Source organism: Hirundo rustica, chromosome 2 (assembly GCF_015227805.2).
Source record: "Hirundo rustica isolate bHirRus1 chromosome 2, bHirRus1.pri.v3, whole genome shotgun sequence".
Lineage (NCBI taxonomy): Eukaryota > Metazoa > Chordata > Aves > Passeriformes > Hirundinidae > Hirundo > Hirundo rustica.
In genome coordinates, this window is record NC_053451.1 from 74,713,829 (window position 1) to 74,726,333 (window position 12,505).

Below are 12,505 nucleotides of genomic sequence, written 5' to 3' on the forward strand. Positions count from 1 at the left end.
CAGGTGATGGCTAGAGAGAAGAAACTAAAGTACCCACATTTTAACTTGACATGGTGTTACATGTTTAAAATTATTCCATTATTGTAGGCCATCAACTCCAGCTCTACAAATTCTGTATTTCAAATATTCCCTGATTGCCAAAAAATGCATGTATATCTGCAAGTGCATGTGTGCACACTAGCTGTAGAAGAAAAGAAAGAATGCACAAGAAAATTATCCCACTTCTCAGACATTTCTTTGGGTAGTCAATTTCTTTTTTAAAACCTTCAGATAGTTTGTAAATTAAAAAGAAATGGTTGGATGGGAGAATAGAAAGGTGTGTGTACACCTACATGATCCACCCACAGCAAAAATACCCTCTGGAGGGCATTTGCCAAAAACTCATCTTCTTAAAAAGGAAGAAAAGCATCAGCCTAAAATGAATGTTGATCATCAGCTGGTCTCAACAGTAACCAGGACATACCAAAAAGACTTTTGAAGCAAAGGAAGAAGCAGTCTGGTCAAAAATAGAAAAGAAGAATTAACATTGGTACTATGGAGATAGAGACCTTGGAAAGGAAGAATCTCGGAGCTCTTTCCCTACTATCCTGTGTTTCCAGGACATCTGACAACAGCTCAGGTCTCCCCAAAGGTCATTGAGAGTAGCCTGGTCCTACTAAGCAGGATGATAAGACCCAAGTGTTTCATTGTGGAAAAGTAATGTTATAGTTAGCATCTTCCATTACTGATACTAATCTTGAATATATGGTCAGTTAAATAGCTCATCATTAATAAACTCATTAATCACTTTGGTCAGGCAGTCAAATTGAGTATTTTATCCTAGGAATATGAGAAAAATTTGGACATTTTGCTTTTCAAGTAATATGGAAATATGGAAAGTAATGTAATTTAGTATAGATTTAGAAATGAGATACAAGAGTAGTTCAACAGAATTTACTAATCTTCATTAAAAACATTAAGTTTTTTAATATGTGAAACAGCTCTTTTTAAAATTTTAATGTCGTACTAACTGTTAAGATGTCATTAGTGTGGTGTGGGTCACTAGATTTTTTCTTGATTTCTCCATTACATAAGCATATTTTCAGGATAAACACAATAAAGCTCCACTGTTAATATTATTCCTGTTGTTATTTCTTATATATGCATATCAAGCTCCACAAACTTTATGTATCAGTTTTTAAAGTAAAATTTAAAACCCATATTTAACAAAAAGATTACTCTATATAATTTGGTTAACTGAAATTCTACTTTTTAGATTTACTGAACAGTTTTACTATTAACACTACTGTGCTGTCTTGAAGGCAAAACGTGTGAGAGACTCCAAGTCAGAAAAAACAATTTAATAGAAGAAAAAAAAAAGGTAAAATAAAATAAAACATATGCAATAGTACAAAGAACACTTACAGAATCAGAATACAACCTGAAACCGTGGTGGTGGCAGTCCAGATGAAGTGGTCTTGTTGAAGCAGTGTTCCTGCAGAAAGGTCTGGTAGCTCTTGTCCTCTGGGAATCCAGTGGGTAAGGCTGCCTGTGCTGTCCCAAGGCCCCGATTATATCCAGGTGGGAATGCTTGGCTCCTCCCCCTGGGCGGAGCATCTCACAATGGGATGATATCATTTTATCAGTCTTGCAATGGGTCCTTGATTGCCCATTAAACAGAGATAGCTCCTGGAGGGAGTTATCTATGAGTCATGCAGGACGGTATTGATGGGCCATTAACAGAAGATAGTCTGGAGGGAGGGGGCAAGGGAAACACTGCTCAACCCAGTTTCTACAGCTCATGTAGATGGTGATAGAATACATACTTTGGGCACATCTTACATTGTAACCTAGGACACACTACAAAAACAAAAAAACTTTCGAAAACTCAGTTATCACCTCATATCTTTGTAAATGGGACAGTTTTGAAGGTGAACGAATGAAACTACTCTTTCCTTATTCCTCTCTCTTTCTTTATTTTTCTCCCCTGATTTTTGTGAATAAAACTGGGGGGTTTCTTTGGTTGGTTTGGTTTGGTTTTATGGGAAACCAATATAAATTGCATATCTTTTATGCAGAAAGGTTATTTCATAGTTTATAGTCCAGGAGACTACAGCTGAAGGGGCATGCATTGACATTCACATATGTACTTTGTATAAACTCCAGTAAATCAGCATTTTCAAAACCAACCTATTACTTGGTCATGAACATTTGGACAATGTTATAAATTGTGGGGTTTTTAAAATTACTAAAAATTGTTATAAATATCTGTACATTTGAAAATTTACAACTGTAGAAATTATTTTAAAACTGTATGGATTGTTATATAAAACAAATTAAAACTTGGAATATCTTATCCAAAAAATGCAGGTTTTCTTTCATAATAGCATAGAGATAAGCCCTGTAAGAACACAGTAAAGATATTTTAAACTTTAACAAATAAGGGTCATATATTCAAGAGCAAACTTGTGTCTTCTAATTCCCAAGTGGAGGGACATTTAAAATCCAGCCCCATCAACAATTACAAATCTGGTGTTAGCACCCATGAGGGAAATGCTAACATTTCAATATGCTCAATGTAATTAGACAAAATTGCCTTTTACTGCAATTCATAGGGAGAAATTGTTCCCTCAAATACTGACAATAGTTTGCCAGACTGCTTGGTATAACTATCATTGTTAATTTCTGGATATTAAGAGACATATGGATGTACTGCTGAGAGAAGTCAGATGAACTTATAGAAGGGGTCTGGGGCATATTTAAGGACATTAAAAGGGCAAGATATTGCAAGTAAATTCTGCAATAAAAATTTATTCGGTTCAACCTTTATTCTTTGTTGTCCCAAAATGCTTATTTTATCTTTATTAGGTAGTTAAATATGTAGAAAAATATAAACTATGAATCACCTCGGGAACCATACACCAAAACTTGAGTCATTAAAAAATAGACAATAGTCCTTTTGCAGTTGATTTTTATGTGTGAGCCTGACTGCAGACACTGGATGCCATTCTAAAAATGACATTTCACTGATGTAAGAAAGCATGTTTTGTTTTTCATCAAGTAAGGAATTGTGTTTCTTGAACAAAAGATGGATATCTGAGCAAAGTAGAATTTAATGTTAGTTGCTTACAAATATAATGTTGAAGTTTATTTAATTGAGTGGTGGAATGCCTTCTACATCCCAGTGTGCAGGACAAGATTCATTCTATTCTAAAAAAATTATCTTAAAAACTATTTTGTCCCTGCTCTGTCAGTGCTGTCATGAAGGATGTGTAAATACACGGTGAAATAAGAGTACCAGATTAAAAAGAACTCATAGGCCTAATTCAGACTCCCCCTGAAATGAGTTAGAAGACAGCCCTAAAATATCAGCTGGAAAATATGCTTCTAAAGAAGACTAGAATCATTATGATTAAATGTTTATAGTGGTTATTACTAAAGGACTTCTACTAAAGAACCCCCAAACTTCTACCTGATAGACAGGATTTTCAATGCTTTTGAGAAGATGTTTCATCATGCTAAGTATTATGTTTACTGCATTAGGCGAAAAAAAAAAGTCACACTTTAACTCAAAGAAACTCGGTTCTAACCTAGAACCTTCATGGGTAACCTAGAAACCAAGAACAAATATTGTTTGTAAAAGCAGAAAAATATCATACTATTAAAATTTAAAATTTAGGTTTTGTTTTAAAACTTTGGACTGTAAATTAATAGCCTAACTATTTTATCCATTTTTTAACCTGCAGTACAGATTTAGTATAAATGCTAAATTTCTGTGATAAGAAATTTCTAAAGTCTTTATCTAATTACTTTTAAGTGTGTATTACAAATGACGTCAGGAAAAAAACAGCAAAGCAACCCAAAACAAAGAAATAAAAAACCCAAACAAAACCCATGTCACTGAGAAAATAAATGCGTGGTAGCACTGAGAAAAAAAGGAAGGATTGTGAACTAAATGAAAAATTGCCGTAGTATGCTACTCAGAAAATAGATTTTTCATTTAATAAGTTACACATCTAAAAGTTTAATAACAACTTTCCATCAATAAGCAAAGAATATTAAAAACAGTTTAGAGGCATTCTAAAAACTCTATAAAACACTACTCTATATTCTCTATATTTTTCTATGCTTCCTGTTAAAGGCTGACACTAAACAGTGAAAAAGAAAACTTACAAAAAAAAAAAACAAAAAAACCCCCAAAAACTCTGGTAAAACAATTATCACTTTATAATTGAGAAGAAAATTGGTAACTGATGCCATTTTTAAGGAGCAGATGACCATTCAATATTCTATATATTTTAGCTATAGATAGAAAAAAAACCCCCACACCTATTCTGTAATATGACATATAATATTCTAGAAAGCATATGTAGCAGCTCATTTTTCCCAAGAGGCTTTAATTTGATGCAGCGTATTATCTGAAGATACACTGAAGTTGCAATTTTTTTATATTTGTAAAGGATTCCTTTTTCTTATCTCCAACCAGCTATTATCTCCTGTCAAACATTATTGAGCTTTAGGTTTTACAGTGTGTGAACGTTTGTGGTATATGCCACAAAGTTTTGAAAATAGCCATACCCTTGATATTTGACTAGAATATTCTGTTTCCCGAATTATTATTTTAATTTTGACCTCTGTTTCTACTTGTATTGTTTTCTCATCTTCTATGTGGTGAATAATGGCAATCCTTATCAGGAGACATATAAAAATCTTTCCAATCTTCTTCTTCCCTCTTTCTGATAAATTGAATTGAATGAGTTTGTAAATATAAAAATAAGCAGTTGTTATTTCTTATGAGTGAATAAACAAGTGAATACCAAGTAAATTGTGAAGCACTCTCCATTCCCACTATATTTATACCCAAAACAGAAACTAGAAATGTGGTATGCCATAAAGAAGCATGATGCAGTCATTATTCCCATTTTATAAGTATGGCTCAGAGGTATTTATTGGATCTAAAAGACTATATATTAGTGGTACAAATAGTTTTAGGGGATATGCCATGACTCTAGGACTCGAACAAATAAAATAAACCTTGGCCTGATGCTTTTCCATTCCTGCTGGCACTTTTCCATGCAATTCCTAGGCACAGGTCCACAGTTACTGTGGGTCAGAGACTTTTATCAAAATCTAATATTGATGCATCTACTGAAGCTCTGTGTCTCAGTATGTTTACCTGTATGGAAATCAGTTACTTTGTGGCCATAGTCAGAGAATAGGCTCAGGGCACTTTTAATTTAATGGAGCAGCAATATCTCATGCAACCCACTTCTTCTTCAGGCTTCTCCAGGCAGAATCTTAACACTCATTTAACTTTAAAAATGATGCTGTAGCACAGAGGAAATAGATGCAATATTTCATAGAACCATATGCAGCCAAAAGTTATCTTTAGCTCCACTATTTCTAATACAATTGATAATGTAATTTCCTTCCACAACACCAGATGCTTAGTAAGAATTATGTAACAACTCATATTCTTTTCCATTGTAATAAGTCAAATATAGTGGGATTTACCTCCTCTACCTTTAATTTTTTATAATGCAGACATCTACATCTGAGCTTGTCAGCTAGAGGTTTTATTCTTTGAATAAAAAGGGGCACTTCTAGAACGTGTTTTATCTCATCCTAGTACATATACCTAAAAGGGTTAGAAGAACTTTATTATGGAAGTTATATACATCTCCTTGAATTATATATCTGGTTGAACCTGGTTGATGAATCAAGATGAAGATATGTACATAGCTGAAACTGGGAACATCTTAGAAGTAACTTAATCTACACAAAAATATCCTGACAGAATCCTTACCCCAGGTGTCTTATTTGAGTCTTTGCATTTAATTGACCTCATTTTAATCCTTCTTTCCAAAATAAATAGGAAGTCCCAGCATAGCATACTGTCTTTAGCAGAAGCATGTTATGACTAAATGTAGCAACTTTCTAATTATGTGGTCAATTTATAAGAGCTTCTTTTTATCCAGAATGTTGCATCAGCAAAAAAAAAAAACAACTGATGGAAAATAAAGCTAATATTTATATTACATGTGTCTTGAATATAAAAACAACTTCTATGAATAAAGGTTTCAATGTATTTAAAGTAATATTTTCCCCATACTTTTCCTTATTATGCTATACATATGTCAATGTACAAAAGGTTCTCTTTTTTAAATTGATATGGGTCCTTTTAATCCATCTGTCTTACAGTGTCTTCTCATACTTGGATGACATGAATTTGTGAAAAACTGTCTGAAAGAAAGGACCAGATAGATGCTTATGTACACATGTAAATCACTGCTATGTCAGCCAAAAATAAAAAAACTCAAAACTATAAGGCCCATTACTGTTTTCTCATATTCTTACATCATCTTGACCTGATTTGCCTTTCTGCTAGTGCTCATCAGAACCCTCTGCTTTGTGTTAAATAGGATTGAAATTGCAGAGAAGGGAGTTGGCATTTAAAATGAGAGTCAGGCCCTCTCTATCCATGTCATTGTGACGAATTTTTGTAGGAAAGTTATAGATACAGAACTAGTGATTAGATCCATTGCTATGCACTCCCGTATCTCTGTGACAGAGAGCAATCATCAAATTCACATTATCTGGGAACTTGGGAGTTAGTAGAAGCTGACCATGCCAGCTGGAAGAGGCTTAAAACATGTGTTATGCTATTAAGTAGTATTACAATGTACCAATAATGGATTACAAAAAACCTCTTCCAGACCTTGTTACTCGAAGTATAGATGGACTGTGCACATTGCACAGCCATGGCAATGTAGTTTTCTGAAAGAAAAATTAAGAAATTGCTTAGCATACAATTATGTGGAGGCAAAACTGGATGGAATCAATCTACACAACAAAAATAAATGCATAAAATTATAATAAGAACAGGACTGTTAACAACACTATAATTTTAGAATGTGTTTTGGGGGGAGTTGTCTCATTTTACAGAAAATGAATTTTCACTTTTGGCATTGATGTGGGTCCCACAAATCATTTTTGCATTGTTGTTGCGTTTAACACAATTTTCTTGAGGACACCCCAGTGTGTAATGGGCAGTATGAAAGAAGTCATCATCAAAAGCCGTAATAAAATCTTCCAATTTAACTTAGGAAACAGGGATGAAAATTGTTGCATCTATAAATTTTGAGGTCTTTCATCCCCCAGCTGTTTTAAACTGCTTTTTGTTGGCATTGTTTTTCATACCACTATGGAAAATTAAATTTCAACAGACAAAAAATTCTCCTCTCAGCTTAACATCTATCCAACACTCTTATACTGGTAGAAATAACAAGACTCTTTGCAGTGTAGTTAATTAGCTTTATAAATGTCATATTTATTCATCTGCCTACAGTTCTAATACATCTGTCATTTTAGTTTTCAGTTTTCACAAGTAGCCAATGGCAATAATGAAATTTTCTTCAGGAAAAGCAAGTATCCCTGCTCTAATTTGTGTACATAAACCAACTAGATATGATCAGCAAGTGAAAAAACTTGCTGATAGTATGGAGTCATTCTAGATAATGTACACATACAGCCAGACCATGCAGAAAGACCAAAAATAGAGTTTATGACATCAAGAAACTTGCAACAGCATGGAAAAAAAATTTTAATGTAGGCAAGTATGAAGTGGTTGGGAAAAAAGCAAACATATAACATGTTTAGCCTGCACTGGCTATTATCCCCAAGGTAAGACCTTGCAGGAAAGAAAAGCTGGTGCCTGTTCTATAGTGGTCAAAAAATAAAAGCTAATGTTTCAAACACATCTTGAATGTAACCATGAAGAAAGATGATTTAAGTCACAAAACAATTCTCACTTGAGGTATGAGTGCTAAAACTTCTCTGATTGGAAAGAGTTTAGTGAAGACAATAAGAAAGAAATCTACAATTCTAAGTCTGACAAAAAGACAATACACGTAAGTCAACAGTTCATTTTAATATATTAACTAAGGAACATCAGATTAAACTGATAGTGTCTAAGTGGAGAACTGAAGTCTGAATCTTCCCAGAAAACAGAACTCAGTGCCAAAGACTCACTGTAAAATGCTTAAGTTTATATCCACTCAAGGTTTAACAACAAGAAATGGAATCCAGATGGGATAAATGGACACAGGTAAATCCACTGAAGGCAACAAAGGTGAAAATAACTCAGACCTAGAAAACTAATTAAGAAAATAATTTTGTTTGCATGTCATGTTATTGGGTCTTTGTGTGTTTTTTTTCAGAATAAGATAACACAAAGAGGGATTGCAAGTCTAATACAGTATAAATGCCCTTGTACTTATCTGCATTCACCTCTTGCATAAATTCATGGAGGAAAAAATATCCTACTAATATGAAGTCACCACCTCTGAAACACTGAGTGTCTGAAGAACGATTTACAACACCCTGGGAGAGAATGCCATTCAGTACTCTTCCTCATCTTCTCTGTTCTGGTGATCTTTCCAGCACTTTGTGCTGCTCACCCTCCTAGACAGAATTCTGGCGATTATGGATCTTTGAAATTTCAACAAGAATTTTAAAAAATGTTTCTAAGAAACTACAGAGATATGAGATAGTGGAATAAAAAAATGGAATAATAAATCACGTTTTATATAGGTACACAGATTCAAGAGTCTAGAAGATTTTTCACAGTTCCTGGAAAACATTATTGCAGCCGATGAGAAAATTTATATCCTCTGTGTTTTAAAGAGTTTGCATTTTGGATAATCTCATGTAATGTGTAGTCATAATCTTGCTCTCCCAGACAGTAAATGCAAATCTTCCTCAAAAAGTTTCTGTTTAAAACAGGAAAAATTCTAATGACTTCTTTATCAGTCTCATTTTGTCCTTCAAAATTGCTGAAGGAGATACTAATTTCAGTTTATTGTAGCCCTGAAATTTTGGGGACTAAAAATGCAGAGAACAGTTATATTTTTAATATGGGAAAAGTGGTGTCACGGATCACCTTTATCTTGTGGCAATAATAATTTAAAATTGCACTCACACATGCCCCCACACCCCCACAGATATATATTTGCAAAAGAAAAATGGAAATAAGAAATAAAGCAAGTAAACAGAATCTGTCAATAATGACTACTTTTTTTTTTTTTTTTTTTTTTTTTTTTTTTTTTTTTAATAGAATCATAGATTAAGATTTAAAGGGACCTTAAAGATCATCTAGATCCAGTCCCCTTGCTATGGGCAGGGAACCTTCCACCAGACCAGGTTATTGAGAGGCCCATCCCGCCTGGTGTTAGACATTTCCAGAAATGGGAGTCCACAGTCTCTCTGGGCAACGGTGCTTCATTACATTCAGTATGAAATTTTTCTTCCTAATATCTAACTTAAGCATACCCTCCTTTATGTTGCAGCTGTTCCTCCTTGTCCTGTCACTAACTGCCTTTGTAAAAGTCCCTCTCCAGCTGTCTTGTAAGTTCCCTTTAGGTAATGGAAGGCTGCTATAAGATCTCTCCAAATCCTTCATTTATGCTGAGTATCTGAGAAGTTTCTACTGGCAGATTTTCAAAGGTCTCTTTCAGAAACATTTACTCTTCAGTGATACCTGAGTTTATGTAGTTGTATGTAAAAAAGTATTTAGACAATAATAGTATACACACAGACATTTTAATCAGCAATACGTGTTCCTTCAGAGAGTGGGTCTGAGAGGAGGCACCTGAAGAAAATTTTGGGTGGTCACTACTGGCAATGAAGTAAATCCTGGTAATTATGTGGAAGAGATGCTCAGCATGTAGGCAGAGGAAATTGGGTAGACTTAAAAAACTTTGGGGAAGTCCAGACAAAAAGACCTTTCTCCATTAGTGCTTCTTTAAAATCAGAATATGCATTTTTGTGACATAAACTATTAGCTTTTTATTCAATTATTAATATGCTTCACTTTCCAAACATCAACACGAGAATAATTCCATTTACTGTTTAGTTCTGTCTTTTTCTATTGCAAACAATAAGTTATCGAAATAGCTTTTATAAAATTATTCTTTATCTAAGAACTGTTAATATTTTCTGAAGCCCACTGCTTCCTTTGGGTTGCTGCTCCAGATTTTCACTTGTGTCTTTATTAAATAATTACTTTAAAGTTACAGTGTCTTTGAGACGATACATAGTTTGTGCTGTGTTCTAGAATGAAATGTTTATTTTCATTTTCATAATGTTTGTTACCTGGTGCGTTTCAAGAAAACAAATATATTAACTCTGTATTGTTAAATACCTCCATTCCAGGGCATCAGCTTTTTACTTGGGGCCAGGAAAAACACAAACAGATATGTACACAAACTTTAGAGTAAGTGTACTGTAGAGCATTAGGTCTGATGCTCTCTTGCTATGACTCTAGAAAACTATATAGTTTTGCTACATAGGCTGTTTTGGTGTTCTTTTTTATTTAAAATTTATTCAGAGTGTTTCAGACTATAGTAGAGTCTTACTAAAAAAGGCTATGCCATAAAAACCCGATGCATAAAGTTAAGCATAAATATTTCTAGTTTTGTGGAACAAAGACTTCTGATAGAATTTCTGACAAAAAGTAGGAAACATCAAATGGTACTTGATTCTGTGTTGACCATACTGACATGTAAGAGTAGTCACAGGAGTGAACCACCTCCAGAACAATGATCAGGCTTTGTTGGAAAAACTTAGTTGGAGAATTCCAAATAAGAGTCAAGGAGCTAAGCAGTGTGGTTAGTCCAGGATCAGCTGCTGGAGTTTTCCCCTTGTGAGTTTTACTTGAGAGAATCACAGGATATTCGAAGTTGGAAGGGAACCACTAGAATCATCAAAGTCAGCTGCTGGCCCTGGAGAGCTCCAGAACAGCACCATGTGCCTGAGAACATTGTCCAAACACAGCTTGAAACCTCCCCAGACACAATTTCAGGCCATTCCCTCAGGTTCTATCACTTGTCTCAAGGGTGAAGGAATCAGTGTCTGCCCCTCATCCTCCCTTCATGAGGAAGCTGTAGACTGCAATAAGGTCTTGCAGTCTTCTCCCTTCTCCAGGCTGAAGAAGCCAACTGATTTCAACTGCTCTTCATCATCTTTGTTGCCCTAATTTGGATACTGTCCAATAGTATTATATATTTTTTTATATTATGGAACCCAAAACTGCACACAGGGCTTAAAGTGAGGACAAAGTTGGCCCTCCTGGCTGCCAAGGCACTACTAACTCATACTCAACTTTCCATCGACCAGGACCCTCAGGGCCCTTTCCTATGTGCTGCTCTCCAACATATCATTCTCCAATCTGTCCCTACATCCAGGGTTATTCCATCCCAGATTCAGAATCCAGCACTTGCCCTTGTTAAAGTTGGAATGGTTGGTGATTTCCCAGCTCTCTAATTTGTCAAGGTCTGTCTGCAAGGCCTCACTGTTCTCAAGGGAGTCAAAAGCTCCTCCTAGTTTTGTATCATCTGTGAAAGTGCTTAGTATCCCTTTCAATCCAGTCCCCGAGTAATTTGTGAAGATGCGGATTACAGGGATGAGGATGGAGCTCTGATGAACCCCTCAAATGATAGTCTGATGTCACTCCCTTCAAAGAGGTTATGTCCAATCCATGACACAGTTGCTCACCCAGCATATGATAAATTTATTCAGCTGTTTGCTGGACATTTTCTCCAGAAGGATCCTGTGAGAGATGGTTATGAAAGCTTTGCTGAAATTTGAAAAGATTACAAAAACTGACTTTCCCAGATCAACTAGGTGGGTTCTCTTGTCATAAAAGGAAGTCATATTCAAAAAGCATGAATGAAGCCATTTCCAAGACCATTTAAAAATCACTGAGGGACACCTTATGCCAAGATTAGCCAGCTCTCTATGTATTCCCATATGTGAATCCTATCAGGACTGATAGATTTATAGGGATCCAGGTGGAGCAGCAGACACACACAATTTCAAAGTCAACTGTGAGTTTATTATTCTCATCACTCATGGTCCTCCAGCTCAGGGCACTGAGACCCCCTTAGTCTGTCATGTGGGGTGAAGATGGAGGCAAAGAGTGTGCTAAACATCTCCACTTTGTCCCTGTCCCTGAGGTCACCACCCTCATCCTATGTAATGAGGCCAATGTAATTTGTGTGGGTTGCTAACTATTATCCATCATTTTTAAAAAATCATGGCAGTCAGAAAAGAAGTCTGAGTGAACTTTCATTTGCTAAGTACATTGTGATAAGCCAGATTCTTCTTTTTATTTATTTGTTTGTTTGTTTGTTTAATTCTGCATAGTAGCCCATGGTTCTTTCTCACTTTGGGTAATTAAATCTGTACGCTGACTCTAATTGAGGTCTCACTGATGTCTTACACAAAGGTATTAATATTTCTGCTTAGCTGGAAGTATTTTGGTTACTGATTTGGGAGACCAGTTATTGTTTTTACAGCTTTATTCCATTATTGATTTACTATCATCCTTATAAACAAATAGATACCTGGGCTTTTTAAAATTAACTTCTGTTTCCAGCTGAGAAAATTCCAGCTTGTTTGCAGGCCCAAGGCCTACAGATTCTTGTTCTGAGTGTCTAAATGAATGGATTTTCACTTTGTTCTCATA